We start from the raw sequence: 18,533 nt of genomic DNA on the forward strand, positions 1-18,533 counted from the left end.
TCCTAGTGGCCTCCTCTGGAGCTGCCCAGTTTATCAGTGTCTTTCAAGTGCTGTAAACCCTAGAACTGGATACAGATGTAATCGAATGAGTGCTAACTAGAGGGGGATGGTCACTGGTTAACTGGCTGTGCTCCTATTAACACAACACCCAATGTTGTCAGCTTTCATTGCTTCGGGACACACTGCTGACCTTTGAGCCTGTTGTCCCCAGGAGCCCCCAAGTACTTCAATGCAGAGATGAGTCCCAGACATCAAATTCTCAGTCTGAAAATTGCAGAAATGTTATCCATTGCCTTTATTCTTGTTGATTTTCACATTGTTCCCAGGGCCTTTCTCTTTGTCTGGTTTCCTCTGGATGCCAGCCCTGTATCAGCTGCACTTGCAGACTGTCATCAATCACAAATCTGATGATGGTGCTTCCTGTCTTCTCCTCCAGCCTCTTCATAAACAGGAACTAAAAGGGATAGGTGCCACTATAGATTACTGAGGAACTCCATTTGCAACCAGCGCCGGTAACCTCTATCCTTTGAACTTGATGATACAGGCAGTTTTTACTCATCTAGATGATACAAACTGGATGCAAGGATGCTGTGGGAGCCCATGACAAAAGCCTTCCGAAATGTAAGGTAGAAATATTCTGCTGGTCTTCCGTAAGGCAAAGATCTAGTCATTTCATCACAGAAGGCAATCAGGCATGTTGTGCATGATAGTAAATCATGCTGGCTATTTCAAATCACCTTATTCTCATTTATGTGCTGCAAAATGGCTTCCACAAACTGACTCTATAATACATTTATATGATTCTGAGTGACATCCAGAAGACAAAATTGCAATTCCTTAATTCCACACAGGACATAGGAAAGAAACTTTCTGTTATACTGGGGAAACAGAAATGTGAAATTCTAAAAAAAAGATTAAAAAGATATTCTGCTAGATTGGCTAAGCATGGTTAACAAAACAATACTACGATTGTAAAAGGGTCAGATTAAAGTTAGTTTTCCCAAGTCTGAGCCTGTCTTAATAACAGGAGTAGCATAAGCTATATATGTGCAACTTAAGAATCTATATGTGAATGGAGAACTCCAGACTAAAGCATTATTTAAAAGCATTATAACCTTCTTAAAAGAAGCAGAGACAATCTTGATTGAGTGTTGGTCTATAATGCATTTCATTTTATATGCAAAGTACTAGTAATGAAGGATTTAACTTTGCATGATCACACCTGTAAACATGAGTGATCTGAAAAAGACCAAAAATGTGCCCAGGAAGATTTGGAAGCTGTGTTTCCACCATAACATTGGCAATACATTTAATTAGTGAAAGACATGTGCTGATTTAAAACAGCAGTGCCATATTTAGAAGCTGACATTCAAAAGACCTTTAGCCAAATAAAAAATTAATACAGAACGGATGAAGACAGGGATTCATCCTGTAGATAGCTGAGATTTCTGACTATAATACATTGTGCTGGATTTATGTTTCAGGAAATAGAACTGTTAACATAAATTTAAGAAGAAAAATGTCTGAAAACAGTCTCTTTCACTGATTTAAGTGATATCAGACATCTTTTATTGAACAAAGACTGCTCCCAAAAAAGGTATGACTGGTTAGCACAGAACGGTGATCATTCAGGCAAAGGGACTGACAAATCTTTTTTTATCTAGCTCTTGAGTACGTACCTAACATAACATGAGCTGATGCATAACATAGAAAATTGCTTTTAACTCAATGATGTATAGGTACCAGATCTGAGAAAAAAAATGTATCATTTTCAGGTATTCACATCCTGACTAGCTCACCAAACTCCCACAGAAACTCAGGAGAAGCAGCTGAGGAAGCCTTTTTTTTTTTTTTTTTTTTTTTTTTTTTTTTTTTTTTTTTTTTTTTGATGTAGCAGAACCTTTAGTTGTGGGCACAGGCAGCCTGATGTCCCAGGTACTTGAGTTTTCCTACCTATTTGTTTCATTGTGTTGAAGTTTTCCCAATGTATCTTCCTTCTCAAAATAAATTACATTCTTGTTTACTTGTATCTACTGTAACAGTTCTCTAAATCTTTTCTCCTCCTCAGCAAAATATTTTTTATTTAGAATACAGCAGCATAAGTGACATATATAGATAACAGTGTGAACCTGACTTAATGTTATACACAATGCAGCAGAGTGGAAACAACCCTTTCCACAAAAGAATAGTTTAAAAAGTGAAGAAATGTCGAGTGTGCTTTACTGTTCTGTCAAGTCTCTAGATTCTTATAAATTGCAGAAATATACTTTACTTGAAGTCACTTTCCCAACATGGTTCCTGTAACTGGTAATGAGGAGCATTGTTTTCTGTTTAGTTGGACTCTGTTCCAGGGCTTCTGCTCATTTTTAACTACTATCCAAAGTGAATGTGCTTTGGAGATACTCCTCTCTGATTCCCATAACAAAATAGATTTAAAGGAAATTTTCTTAACATATCTTTGCAAGTTTTCTCTAGTACAGTTAATGTTCTGATATTTTTTGTTTTTAACTTCTTGCTTCTCTGAAAGACATCTATTATTGCTAAGCATGCTTACTCTACACTCACTCTGGATTTTTGTTGCTAGCAAAACCCCAAAATTTTATTTTCTTGGCAGATATCAGGTTGACTTCAAAACTATTGTGTTTTCATGTATTTTTTTTTACTTTTCTAAGAACCTATTTTTATTCAACATTTAATATCAACACAAATATATATTTTTATTTTTTTTTACATCTACTGTAATTAATTTTGGATCTTCAGTAGCAGCTTGTGATGTAACTGGTTACAAAGTAGCTGATTAGCTATGAATGCCTGACATTTGCAGATTTTCGTGATGTCAGCTGAGTAGTTTCTCGGGCAGGAGATGAAAACAGTCTTCTTCAGCTTTTTCTGATGCCACAGGTTGCTGAGTAAGTGATAGGACACCAGTGAACCACTGCCATTTTCATTGGTAGCCCAATGCAGCACTGTCTATTTCATTGGAAATATATGCCTTAAAAATACCCGAAAAACCAAAACAGTAGGACTACAGCTATTTGTTAGACTTTGCTAAAATGAATCTTCCCCAGATTATTTTCAAAAACAGCTACCCTCTATGTCTTGGTTTGAAAGACAGGTATCTGCTAGGGAGGGCAAAGCCTCCCTTTGGAATGGAGAATTCAAATCCCCTCCCTCCAAATTATTATAATTTAGAAAATTAAAGGGGCTTTCAGGCAGAGGTATGGGAATAGGAATAACAGTTCTTTACTTAATATGTATAGCAAGACGAACAAACAACAATAATAACTACAGCATTAAAAGTAAACAGAACTAGGGACCTTGAGGGGCTTTATTTTTACAAAACCTGGGGCAGTCTGATTCCAGTGCAGAACTCCGAGAGCACCAAGCTGGAACAGTGGAAAATCCTGGACTGGTGGTAGCAGTCCAGATGAAGCAGTCTATTTGAATCAGTGATCTCATAGAGAAGGTCTGGTAGCTTTTGTCCTCTGAAAGATCTAGTGGGTAAGGGCCCAAATCCCACATTATATCCAGGTGAGAATCCTTGGCTCCTCCCTATGGGCTGAGCATATCACAATGGGATGATCTCATTCTATGAGTCCTGCAGTAGGTCCTTGATTGCCCAATAACAGAGATAGTTCCTGGAGGGAGTTATCTATGGCTCATGGCAAGGCATTGATGGGCCCATAACAGTTCATGAAGGTGGTGATAGAATAGATTTTGGACACATCCTGGATTCTAACCTAGGACACTCTACCCTTTGATCATATCTGAAACTGTTTCAGTGGGGGAAAAAGGGAATCTAAAATTGTGCTGGTTTTAACACCAGGAGGAAGTCAAACTCCAAATAAGTCATACCTCTTCCTCTACCCCTTATAGGAAGGGAGAAACCAAAAGCAACAACTATGTGTTGGGATGACAATTTACTAAGAGCACAAAACCACACCCCCAGTGATGATCTGAGTGGTATAGAATGACAACCTGGTCATACCCACACAGTACTCAACTTCTTCCCCCTCTCTTCAAGCAAGGGAAAAATTTCAAAGTAGATTCAGTGCCTCAGTTCCATACATCAATACAAGAGTTGAACTCCATTCTTTGCCCCCTATGTTTTAGTGAAATTTGGATTAATTCTATTAAACATTAAAAAAATCTTCAATTTTTCCTATTAAGTTATTAAAATTTTCAACATTTTTGGATATTCTTTCCAGATAGAAGAATTTGACTTGACATAGCAAGCAGAGGTCTCAAAAAAAAAATTCTCTGCAGTGATTAGGAGTACAACTACTCTGCACTTTAATGTAACTGAAGTAGATAATTAATCTGGACATGTTGTGGCTGAATGCAGATATTCACAGAAGACAAGTTAAAGCCATCCTAAAAGCCTACTCCATCATGAACGATCCTGCATACGGCTCATGTTTCTGTTTAGCTTAATTTCAAGGTAAAATTTATTTAAGACAGAGTTTCTGATGTTGTTAAGTTGTAAAAAAACAAAGAATATATTTATTCATTCTGACAGAATAGTGGAAAGGTATGACTTATGTTGTAGTGGCAACTATCAAGACTTCTCATTCATACACCAGTGTCCTTGTGTTAATCTAAAAATAAAATTCATGGAAAACCCTCTGTAAAGTAACTTCTAACCCTCATTATGAATGGTATACTAAGACCTAGAGAAGGTAATTACTTTGCCTCAGGATACATTCAGGAGCAGAAATAATACCGATTCAATCTTTAATGCACTATGCTGCCATCCTTTTTTCCTGATAGAAAGTCTCTTTTTTGAACATAGCTCCACCTTATCTGCATTTGGAATTTCCAGTATAGCTCAAACTGAACAACAGATACCATTACTACATCCATACTACTGCAAGAAAGAATAACAAGAAGCTGTGGAACTTGATTGTCCACTCTGTTTAATTGGACCTCTCCAGCTTGACTATTCCAAAATAAATCTTATGCAGTATGGATGCCAACAGGCTTTACTGCTTGACCTTGAAACTTTTTTTTCCACCGAGAGATTTATTCACAGCTTCTGAATTCAAATTAGATTCTTTTAAATTCAGTACTAAAAACTTTATTGACACTACGTCAGCACTGTCAAGAGATTGCATTATATTGCTGCTAAAAGCTGTACCCAAATGGAGCAAAATTTTTTTCAATGTGTTCCTGGTTTACATTACAACAGTCCTTTTTGTGTTGTCAGAATTTCACTTCAGTGAGTACCATGTTGTGTGTTAGCATAAGTAGAAGCTAGTGTGCATTGCTCCTGCTCTTGCATGAATCTGGGACATATACCATCATGAGGGAGCCTGGAAGTGGTTCTTGGTCTACCACTTCAGACACATTTTAACTGAATTATTTTAGAAAAATAATAGAAGAGGGAGAATGGTCACTAATCTAAAAATGTGCCTGACAGTTTCAATAAATGCAGATAATTTTCTGAGTGCCTCTACTGCAATTGTCTCTCACAGCAAGATTAATTTATAGGAGTTGTAGTGTTATATGTGGGACTACTGCTGCCAATTTGGGAATCCAAGGCCTGGTACCTATTATAACCTCAGCTTTTATGTAAATCTGTTTCTTTCTTTGGTGATGGCAATAAAAATTTGAAAATGTGAGACATAAAAGACTTCCTTATATTTTCAGAGATCTCGTCTTTAAAATACCAACTGCTTCATATTTTTCAGCAAGGTATTATTTTTATGAATTCCTAAATTTAAGGAAGAACATAAAAAGTAAATTTAGTGCATGATGTACAGATGATATTACCTTCTAGCTGTGGGTAAAAATGCTAGACTGAAGGCTTCTACTGTCACTACTGAGCATAAGACTCTCAATTACTCTCACAGTAACTGTTTTTCCTGTTTCTGCAACCTGAAACAGGTCTGGACCTGAAGCAGATTCTCAGCTACAGATCTATGCTGTTGTGTGCCACATCCATCTCTACTTCACTGCTTCACATCCAAAGGATGCACTTCAAAGTCAGCATAGTTAAGCCAGCAAAAAGTGTGTTGAGAAAGAAGTTCAATCTAACTTCTGAAGTATGAAGTGAAAATTTTTTCAGAACAAGACAAACTCTGAAAGCAGTGGAATGAACCAGAAAGAATTATCAGATAACACACAGTTGTTTGCAATCGTATTAGAGGAAAACCAGAGGAAAATAACAAATAGGCTGAACAAGAAGTTATTTCTGAAAATTACTGGATCCTGAAAAAAAATATTTTTTGATCTTTCTATAGGATTGTTCTTACACAAATGCTTTCTAATTGCATTGTAAAATGTAAAAAGAATACTTGTACTGAAGAAAAGACAAGACTGGAGTCTAAACACACTGGCATTGATTTCAGTAGGTATTGAACATATTCAGGAGGGGGGAAAGTGGAGGATTTTCAAGCAAGAGGTTTTACTAACTGATACCTTTCTAAACACAGCTAGTAATTTGTTGTTAAACTTAACCATATCCAAAATATATCCATTATTATTGTAAAGACTGTAAATTGTGGGAAAATTCCCATATAATAATTGCTTTCACTATTAAAGGTTTATGTTTTATTTCTAGTAAAAGTTCTGTTTATTTCAGCTGGAGGCTACTAGATTTTACAATTCTTTCTGTTAATTAAAAAACATCCTTCCACCTTCAACAGGAACCTCCTCGTACAAAGGTCTATTCTTTCTACTATAAATAGGTCCTCTATCTATTCTATATATAGTGCACATTATATATTTTTCCAATCTTCATTTTAATAAGTAGATAATGCTCCTATTTTTAGGCTCTTTCAACCCTGCTTAATTTTTTACATCTTTCTTAAAATGTGGACATACATTACTCAAATAATACCTTAATCAGTGCTGTATACTATTTTGCTGCTTAGTATTTCACTTTTTAATAGTAAAATGACATATCAGATAATTTTGCTACAGGAAGCTCACTGTAGGCTGAAATTCATCTGGTGAAGAACAACAATTCAACATCCCAGTCAGACAAACTCTGACTGGATTATTTATTTTCCACCATGCCTATCCACTCTTCACAAATGCATGTAGATTTTTTTCAGACAATGTGAGACACAAATTATACTTTGCGACTATTCACATCTCCAAGTAACTTAATGAAATAAGCTTATGCAACAGAAATCACAACTACTTTTCACAAGTGTAACTGAAATTGATAGTTAGATATATAAGAAGCATAAACCACTTTCTAGTTTATGGGGTTACAAAGAAAATTTCCCTATAAGTAAATTACTTAGTAGTTGTCTAATCTGGGATTTTTATACAGCTGCTACTGGTGAGAGATGGAAGAAAATCTGAGAAAAGAGCCAGTTAGTATTCTGGTTTTATGTAATGATATGCCAAAATTTAACTATAAGAGGGAAGTTAATCAAAGTCCTCCTGAGACTTTATAGGCAGACAGACATTTTGCTTTTTGAACCTGCTCTGTAAGTCAGAAGCAGAGACAATGTCCTAAAAGAACACTTTGTTTTCATGGCAGACTAGGGCTTCAGTATAGTACAGCACAGTTAACTCTGCACTGTATCCCAGGAAAAAACCAGGGGTTTAATATTGCCAGTACTTTCTTTTTCTTCTGAGTAAGTGAAATGAGAACAAGAACTTGCCCTTTTTGTTTTCTTGCACAGTTAAAAATGGATTTCCTCTGATCATGTAATCATGGTATTCACATTTGCATTTTATCTTTTGATCTAACTAGAATTCTTTAGCAGCATTTTATACAGCAAGACTTATTTGGAGATTCTTATCACTTCATGATGTGTAGCAAAACAGGTATCTAATTTCTAAAGATATTGTTTGACATCTTCAAAGTGTAGTATCTGTTCTCTTGGAATCTGAGATATTCTAATACTCAAGATAGTTGGACAAAAACTTTCAAAGTTGGAAGGTTGGTCTTGGCTGGCTGTCAGACTCCTACTTTCCTGTTTTCTTCTGGGACATAGTTAATTCTCTTCTTATTCACTGATACAACGCTGTGCTTTTTGTATTTAGTATGAGAACGATGTTGATGACACCCTGATGTTTTGGTTGTTGATAAGGAGTAGCTATCCTCAGTCAGAGAATTTCAGTGTCCCGTGTTCTGCCAGTATTGAGGTGCATGGGCGTGACATATTATAGAATATCATGCCCAGTGTATAAACCATAGGGAGTTGGCCAGACAGGGTTCATCACTGCTCAGGGACAGGCTGGACATTGGTTAGGAGGTGGCGAGAACTGGACTGTACATTACTTATTTCTCTAGGGTTTTGTTATTTTTCTTCTTATTATAATCATAATCATAATAATTTCATTATATTACTTGCTATTAATAATAAGCATAATAAAATTTTAATATAATTATGTAAGTATAGATATTCACTACATAAATATTAATGATTATTAAACAAAAAATTAAGACATTATGCATCGTGATACAATATATTTATATATATATTAATTATTCATCCCATTAATGGTATTATATATTATTATATGCATAGTGTTTATTACAATGAATAATAAAAATAATATGAGATGATGATGATGATCTTGTCTGAACTCATGAGGTTCACCAATTCTCCTCTCTACCCAGGGAGGTAGAGGAGCAGGATGAGATTGTAGGGGTGTGAGTGAGAAATTGAATGGTATTTAGTTGCCAGCTGGATTAAAGCACCACACCCACCCATCTGCTCTCTCTCATTCTCTGTCCTCAACATGACAAGAGGAAAAAAATGACTGTTTGAGACACCGACAGGGAGTTCACTTACAAATTATTGTCACAGGAAAAATAGACTCAAATTGGGGAAAATTAATGTGTTGCCTATTGAAATACATTTGGAAGTTGAGAAACAAACTAGAACACCTTCCCCCACAATCTATTCATTTTTCCAGGCTCAGCTTCAGTCCTTTACTCCCTGAATCCTTGCCACAAGTGGGACTGGCAGGGTGGGAAACAGGTGGTTACAGTCGGAGCCTAAATGTTCCTCTCTGCGGCTCCTGCCTCCTCCCCACATTTTTCTGACTCCATTGTGGGTCACTTACATGTCCTACATTCCTTCAGAATAAATTTGTTTCAGCATGTGTCCTCCATGGGCCGCAGTCTAGATATCAACTCTAATGTGGTAGTCTCCATTGGCTGCAGTGAAATATTTGCTCATCTCCACAGGCTGCTGTCCATGTCATAATAATCTGCTCTAGCATGAGCTCTCAAAAGGTGGCAGTTCCTTCAGAAAATGTCTACCTGCTCCTCCACAACCTGCAGTGTGGATGTCTGCTCTGGTGTGGGCATCTCCATGATCTGAAGAGAAATCTCTGCTCTGGAATCTGGAGCACCTCTTACCTCTCTGACTAGTGTTCATTGGGTTGCTTCTGGCTACTTTTTACCAAATTTCATTCCTCAATGCCTCTATAATGTTTTGCCTTTTTGATAAACCTTCCTCAAGGCAACATCAGCTTGGCCAATGGGCTCTGGTGTGTTGCTCTGCTGCAGCCAGCTGAAATTAGATGGGTTCAGGCAGCCTCTGCTTTGTACAAACCATCCCTGAAACCATGCCTACCTAACCCTTGCCAATATACTGTGTATGGAGAACTATACTGAGTTTCTACTTAACACAGTCAGTGAAATCTACAGAACCTGCAGATGATAAAATATATGTATCTCATTTAGCTGAATAGGTCCCTGCACTCAATGACTAATTCACAGGTATTTAATGCCTTCCAGGAACCCTTAGGATATTCCTGGCTGATATTCAGATGTTGATCTGAAAAGGATGTGGTGTCTCTTCCAAGTCCTGTGAGTGATTTTACCAGTTGCTTGAAGGTAATGAAGATGTCTCAGATGACACCGAGGCCCCATCCACTGATTTAACTGAACAGAGATTCAATTTGTTTGCCTACATGCAGACATTTAGTGCCATCTGCTATGTCTTAGGATATCCAAACATCTGGACAGTCTGGCAGATATGGTTCAGAATGACAGCAAGCTTGTGTTTTTTTGGAGACACTGTTGGAAGACAGGTGGGATAGCCCAGGAAAACTCTAAGTCCTGCTGCTCAGGCAAATGAATTTCATTGTAGTCTTAGGAGAAGACAGAATCAAAAGCATAGACTTAAAAATTTAATGTTGCTTAATCTTTCTTGCCATCACACATTGACTAAATCACCTACTGCTATTTCTGACCCTTATGATATCTGGAGTGCCATTTGTATGGCACTAACATATATTTTACAGGACACTCAGGTAGCCCATCACAAGCCAGGAGGCAGGTGGAAGACAGGCTGGATGTGCTGAGGCATGTAGGCAAGGGAGTATTTCCTGTTATTAAATTTAACACATCTCTTTTGCATAACAACCAGATAGTGTCCTCAACGCCTCACTGATACTGCACTCAAAGAGAAAATGGAAGGTAGAGTAGCCACCCTGCTTCCATTTTCTCTTTCATTGTTTTGTCTTAATTCTGCAAAACTTCCCTATACTCCAAGACTGTTGAGTGGCCATGATGGTCAGTACAGTTATAGATGTTCCTCTGGTGAGAATGAACACAGCTGAATTAACAGAGCTAAATAAATTAGGCTGGATTTAGACAACTAACTCTATTTCTCATTTCTAAACACAACTACCTTTACTATGCCAAAATTCAGTAGAATATTTCATTTTTCAAAATTTGTTATATGTGGCTTCATCAATATAGTTATCATTTCATGTAAGGCAATAGAAAAGCTATTTTCATCTCTATCTGTTGTAGTTCTATTTCTGCTTATCCATTTATCTTTAGAGATAACAACAATCAGCTCTTCCATAGAAAATATTTTTGAACTAAAATGTGTAACTGTAATTACTGTGAAAGAACCTGATGAACAAACCCTCAAATTGTACAAACACAGCCCCTCTCTTTATTCTTTTTATGTAGAATTAATTTTATCCCCATATTTCTGGTAACTGGCATGATGGCATAAGAATTGCACTGATACTATTGCCAATGTGAGCAGGCAAGACTTTTGCAGTGCAGTTGGATGCAGACACAACTGCTTTCACTATTATTAAATCCTGCCAGTTCTAGAGAAGATAAATTCTGGAAGAAATAAGGTATTAACAACTGTGGAGAAAATAGTCTATTTATTTTTATTTTTTATTATTAGACATCTCACATTTCTGAATGTCTTCAAAGCATGCTCTCCAATTCAGTGTACAATATTTGAGGCATATTTACAGTGTATTTGGTTTTGAAAATAGTAATTACTAATTAGTTTTTTAAGGATAAGGTCAAGGGCAATTTTATCTCTAGTTTTAGTCCTAAGAAGGAAAGAATCTTGAAACAAAAAACAAAGACAACATTATTAAGAAATATTTTTTTTAGCCTTTTCATATTTTCAAGTTCTTGGCCACATAGAAGACAACACTGATTTTTTTTTTTTAAACCATTTTGACTTAGACTTCCTTCCCAAAATTTTTAAAAGTTGTGTGTGTGTATTTGACAGCAAAAAGAGGAAAACTGATGACACCAAACTAATATAAGGTCTCATATTTTTTCTGCTCTCTGCGAAAATATCTTCAGTAATGTTTCAACTGATTTCAGTCAAATCAGATTCACTGGTGCAAATCCATTCCTAATCTCACAGCTTCATGGAAATATGCAATTCGGTGGAAGTCTATTGGTTTAGCTACCACAGCTACAAGAGGCTGCAATGCAAAACTGTCCTTAACAGCCACCAGAATTCCATGAAGGAAAGGGCACATAAAGTCTCCTAACCATTGGGTAATTTTCACAAGGGTGTTGTAGGTTTCTAATCCTTCTTAGGGAAAATTACTTGGATGAAGAGAAATATCATGTAAGAATTTGAATCTATAAGGATGCAAGATATTTATTAACTCTATTTTTAATCTTGCAGTCTTTGACCAGACAGACCTGTGGTATATATACAGATCTTTCACTTGGTTTTATAATATGTAGTTGTTAGGTCCCAGATAATTTTCTATATACTACTTAAATTGCTTTTTTTGTGTCTGGTTTAGGTTTCCTCATATGCTGTTATGTGTTGGCTTTTAACATTCATTTTTCCCAAAAGAAATTATTTTCCTTTTCTTTTTCTTTTAAAGTTTATCACATTTGCTTGCAAATGTTAGACAATATTTTCTCAATTGCCAACTGTCATGCAGTATAGATTAAAAATCCCCATATTTTCATTTAAAAATCTACTTCAACCCTAGCAAAATCTTAGGAAATCTACATGTATAATTAGCATAATCTGTGTTGCTGTACATAGGGAATGGGAATCAACCACATGGGTGTATCATTCAGTGTGAGCAGATCACTCTCCAAATTCCACTGATTCTAGGGATCACAGTAAGACTTCTCCTTAGGGAGGGCAGTGTTTTCCATTGGAATTTTATGCCATTTAAAATATCTATGACATCTCATATGAACTTAATTGCCATGTCAGGATGACATGGATAGTCCTATGTTGTATCTACCAAATAGATGTCTCAAATGCCTTGGATTCTTCTTGTTTAGGAAATTTACTTATTTGGTCATAATGGGAGCTTAGTCTCCCAGCCTGAAGACTGGCACATAAATTTAGCTGCCTTGACCAAAGTCCATGGCTCAGATGGTGGATACTGGAATCCCATCCACAACAGGACCAAGTGTGGCAGTCAAAATCCTTTTATTTTTACTAAAAGGGCAGCCCTGTATTTATAGAATTGAGAATTTCTGTAAGTCAGAATTGTCTATTTAGAGCAGAAAAACCTCATTATTAATAAAACTGACTCCTTTTAAAAGAAAATTTCCTAGTACCCTCTCCTCTCCTTGGTTTTGCATTTAACATGTGTCACTCTGACTCCCAAGGCTGCTGGTAGGAGCAGGGTACCCATGGTGGGTGAATCTTTCCTTGGCCTGTGGCCCCAGGAGAAGGCTGTTGTGTCCTTCCAGCCCTAGGGTTTTTCACTGCCCCCAAACAAGCAACAGCTTCTCTCAGGAGGTGGACAGACCTTTGAGAGTGGATTGGGAGGTGGGGAGGAACCTGCTCCAATCTCCAAAGGCTGGGAGAGATCTGCTCTGCCCCTGCTCCTGTTCCTATCCCTGTCCCTGTCCGTGCAAGACCATGTTCACTGCTGAGCGATTCATTGGGCCAGAATGTGTGAGAAGGAGGACATGAAATGCAAGAAAATGTATTATGTGTTTCCTTTTCAGTAAATAGCTGCCAACATTTATAGAACTGTTTTTGTACAACAAAGGTCCTGTTGTTCTTTCAGAAATGCAAGGAAAAAAATATGTTCTTTGAAAAAAAGGTAGATGAAAAAAACCTGAAATGACAATAGAGCCCAGTGAGTAAAGAACTAGAAAGTCTGCCTGAAACTTTGATCTATTCCTGTCTGTGCCATTTATCTCATGTATATAGCAAAAAGGGATTCTGCATATAAGTACTGAATTTAGAGCATATATAATCATGAGAAACAGCCTACATAAGGACTCCTCCAGAAAGTGTTTTCAAGCAACTGAACAGAGTTTAGGCTTCTGACACAGGCATGTAAAATTAGATTGTTAAAACATATGGTGTGGATATATTTATCACTTTCAGTTTTGCTGCTTTCCCTTAATTTTTAGCAGCAACATTAATGGCCAATATTCCCCGGAGGAAATGTAGTTAAACCTATGTATGTTTTATTTGCCTAATATTGTACTGAAATTGAATTTAGGCATCCAAATTCCACACTGCAAGTGTGGAAACACCTCAGCAGCTGCTGATCTGAGGGGCATCTCAGGCAAATGAGCACAATATTTTTCAGGATGGACTATTTATTGCTATACATTTGCCACTCTTACGACAATGCTGAGCACAACACTGCTGGATACACCAAAGCAAATTATGAATACTTTTGTGTAAAAAAGGGCCTGCCATTTTCATAAGATTTCTTGTGATGTTGAAAGGCTCAGTCTTTCTGTAATATTACCAGAACTTTCTGATGCATTTGGAATAATAGGCAATTTATTAATATGCATCTTTTTATAGAACCTTTTTATTTTTTTTTCCATCCAGAAACACTTTCAGGAATTCCTCAGTTCCCACATCAGCCTGAGAGCATTCAAACTCAAATATCCTGGGACAGTGCTCTGATTATCAGATGCATATTTAGCCGTAATACCAGCAAGTTGAAATCAGTCTTAACAGTAAATTTTTTTCACTGTGACTAATGTACTTCAGGATACATTTTTTAAAAGGAGCAAAAGGAAAAAAGATATGACTAGTACTGTGCAGTTAGATTATTTAGCATGGAGGAAGAAGATAGGCCCTGGTCTCGCATTTGTGTATTATTTGTAAATTTCATCCAGCGGTCAAGGACTCAAAAGCCACATCTGGGTATTCCTATTGTCAGGAGCAGTTATCCCCTCCCTAATTTAAGAAAAGATACATAGAATTATTCAGGTTGGAAAAGACTTTCAAGTCCAACACTGAATCTAACACTGCCAAGTTCCAGTAAACTATATTCATAAGCAGCACATCTACCTTTTTTTTTTTTGAATACCTGAAGTGAGAGTTACTTATCTACTTCCCTGTGCAGCCTGCACCAAAGTCTGATAACCCTTTTAATCAAGAAATTTTACCGAATATCTGTCACAACTTGAGATTGTTTCCTCTCATCCTGTTCTCTGTTACTCGAAAGAATAGAATCACCTTCACCTGGCTAAAATCTCCTTTCAGGTAGTTTTAGAAGATTAGGTCCTCCAAGAGTCTTCTTTTCTCCAGAATGAACAACTTCAATTCCCTCATCTGCTCCTCATAAGAGAAAAATATGAAAATGTGAGGATCCTAAAACAAATTTAAGAAACATGTTTCTAGTACCTTGGCAACCTCTTCATGAAATAATTTTTTCTTAATAATTTGAACATGATCAGACTCATGGCCAGTGCCCCTTGTATCCCCTAACATAACAAGAAGAAATGAACTGATAACCATCCTTCAAGTACTTGCAGGCAGTTTTAAATTTCCTCTTAACCTTCCCTTTGTCATACTAAATACATCCAGCTCCTTCACACACATATTCTTGGATATGAGCCATTTTTCAGACTCCCTTAATTTTAACCCCATCCCTCTGGAGCAGGGAGAGGCAAGCAAGAGTGATATAATGTCCCAGTTTTGGCTTTGTTAGCAATGAGTGGGAAAAAAAATCCATTTGTTGGTCAGGTGCAATTCTCCCAGTGAACCACAGAATGCCTTGCGAAGTTAATTTTTATTAATTCATTGTTGCTTCCAAGTCCTCTTCAACAGTGCTGGTGTTCAGTGACTTGTTTGACATACATTATTGTTTGGTGTTTTTCTATTCAGAATGCAAAAAGTGGCTTTTTTCCTCTAACTTCACAAATTTTCCATTGGTCCAGTCCTTAAGTTCATCATGGTATTCCTAGGTCAAAGGTCACATTTTGTCTCAGCACCGTGATTATTGATATGGGTATTGAACCATACGATCCTGACTATCAAACACCAAGGACTTCACTAATTCCCAATAATAAACAGGCAGGCTAGAAGCTATTGATTTCTATCAAAAGGTTTCCACAAGTCAAAATACTGTTGCACCTCCCACTGTTCCACAACCCACATAGAAATTTCATCTTAGAAGACAACTGAAGTTACTCAAACATGATTTGATATTATTAAACCTTTACTGGCTGTTCTACATCTTCTTGACCTATATGTGCTCCTAAATGAATTCCAAGGCAATATCATACACTTATGCAAATGTAGAATGTATCAATATGTGATTGCATTCTATAGTGAAGTACTGGCTTTATGCATGGTGAGAAAGAAAATGGTTGTTGTTTACTTTGACTTTAGCAAGTTTATTGAACACCTAATGTATTTCTAGCAAATCTGGTGAGATATAGCCTGCATTGGTAGACTGTAAGGTGAGAGGAAAAGTAGCAGTGCACTGAGCCCAAAGGTTTGTGATTAGCATTGCAATGTCTAGCTGGCTTATTACTGGTGGCATCTGTTGAGGTCAATAATAGTTTACTTCATGACTAGGGAATGGGACAGACTATATCCTCAGCAAATTGCCAGGTGATACAAATTGGATTCCTCTGGAAATAAAAGCTGCTATTCAAAGGATCGTCAGCAGGTAGTAGAAAAGCACTGACAAGAATCTCATGCCATTCAATCAAAGCAAAGGCAAAACTACACCTGGACTGAAATAACCATGTGCAGCAGTAAAGGCTGGGAACTGACTTGTCTTTGTTAAACTTCATATGGTTAGTGATTGCCCTGCCCTCTAATTTTTCAGGGTCTCTCTGCAGGTTCTCTCTGCCTTCAAGGGAGTCAGCAGCTTCTTCCAATTTAGTGTCACCATCAAACTTACTTGCTGTACCTTTGATTCCCATGTCGAAGTCATTTGTGAAGATGTTGAAGAGCAAAAGGCCTAAGAAGGAATCCTGTAAAACCCCTCTAGTGACAGGTCACCACCTGATGTCCCATTACCTATTCAGCCAGATGCTCACACATCTTGTGATACGTTTATCCAGATGTTTGCTGGATCTTTTCTCTCACTGAGAGAGACAGTACCAAAAACTTTACTGAAATTAAAAAAAAAAAAATAAAAAATCACATCAACTGGCTTCCCTTGGTCAGTTAAGTGTGTTCCCTTGTGCAAAGAAATTAAGTATGACAAATAGGACTTTTTCCTTATGAAACCACGCTGGCTGTGACTGATGATTGTATCGCCCTTCAGGTGTTTTTCAGTACCTTCCAGAATAATTTTCTCCATAATTTTATCAGTCACTGAAATATGACTGACGGGCCTTCAGTTTCCAGGGTCATATTTCTTGTCTTTTTTGAAAATTGAGAAAATTTCAATTGACTGGGACCTCTATAGACTCCTAAGACTGTTAAAAAAAATAATTGAGGGAGTCATCAATGACTGTTGAATACTCTTTGAGTATATTTGATGAATCCTATCAGGGCAAATGGACTCAGAGGGATCCAGCTAAAACAGCATATTGCCCAATAGTTCAGGGTTGACTGGGAATTTTAACAGCCAGAACATTCTATTGGAACTTGAATTATACTATTTTGCCATGAGAGAAATTTTTGAGATATTTATATAAAAATGCTCTGTGAAGAAATTTATTGAATATGCATGTTTTTAAATATGTTTCTAGATTAGTATTTGAACTCTATTTTTGAGGCTAACATGATTTTTCATTGCAAGATTCAAATAAAGCAACTTTCTACTTTAATATGTCTTTATTTTTTATGAGCATTTGTTATTGATTTGCATAGAGATAGCAAAATTCCAGAGATATATTTCCTACATTTAAAGCCACTCAGTAGTAGGAAAAACTGTTTGAATAGATCAGCATATTCCTCAGCAAATGAGGTTTTAAAATATTTTCAAAATATTTGTACTTACGGCTCTTTAGTGACTAGGAAATAACTAAAGACAACACTTTAGATTCTAGAAAAAAAATTGCCTTAAAACTTAATTAAATATTTATATTTTTCTTCTTGCCTTGCTGGCATTTTATGAATAAGCTAAAGCAGATCCTGAAGATTGTCATTCCACTGAACAATTTCGTATGAGAAATAAGTAAAAGTCTGAAAAGTTGGAGCATAATACACAACTACTTCTCAAGTATCTATATACTTATAACCGACCCCTAACCCTCTTCTTTAGTCTGAGTATTATTCAGAATTATAAAAATAAAATAATAAATCTTGCCTGCGGGTTCGAGTTTGACCTAGACATCATTGATTATTTGGGAAATCATACTAAAGCATTGGTTTTGAGGGTTTGGGATTTTTTTTTTTTTTAGAGATGAAACACAGGTGTATTACTTCTATAATGAAATTCTGTGAACCTCAATGGAAAGAATTAAATATATCTTTATCACATATGATTCTGAACTCCAAATTTCTAGTTATAGTTATGGCAACAAAACTATTTAAAATAGATTTTATTTCAACGATTTAGGTTTTCTTTTGCTTAAGAAAAGAAGTATAACACCCAGCAAAGTGCACTCACAAGACTGATCAAAACTTTCAGAAAATGCTGAACATAGACCAATTACTTGTCTGTAGCTGAAAAAGCACACAGCCAGTCATAACGTTATTAATACCATAACTCATTGCTACTAAAGCAGTAAAATCTTGATTAACAGTAACCTTAGAAACCCACCCACATCTCCCTACATTTCCCCAGCTTAGCTACCTTACAGAAACAAGCAGGTCACAAGTAGACCCTCCCATAATCATCAACATATTTTCCTTTTCATTTCATAACTTCCCATAACCTGAAGCTTTTCTTGTATGTTTGTAGCATCAATTCCTTAAATATTATTCAAAGATATGCCTATGCCATTATAACTACCGATTTTTTTTGTGTGTAGACCAAAAAAATACAGAAGGTATATAAATCAAATTTTGATCCTATTATTAATTATTCCTAATTATTTCTCCTTCTGTGTTATTTTTATTTCTAATTTTTATCTTAATTTTTTTTAGCTGACGTGATAAGGTAGGAATGTTACAGCAACAATTAAGACTCAACCTTCT

The sequence above is a fragment of the Cinclus cinclus genome, chromosome 2 (genome assembly GCF_963662255.1).
Source record: "Cinclus cinclus chromosome 2, bCinCin1.1, whole genome shotgun sequence".
NCBI lineage: Eukaryota > Metazoa > Chordata > Aves > Passeriformes > Cinclidae > Cinclus > Cinclus cinclus.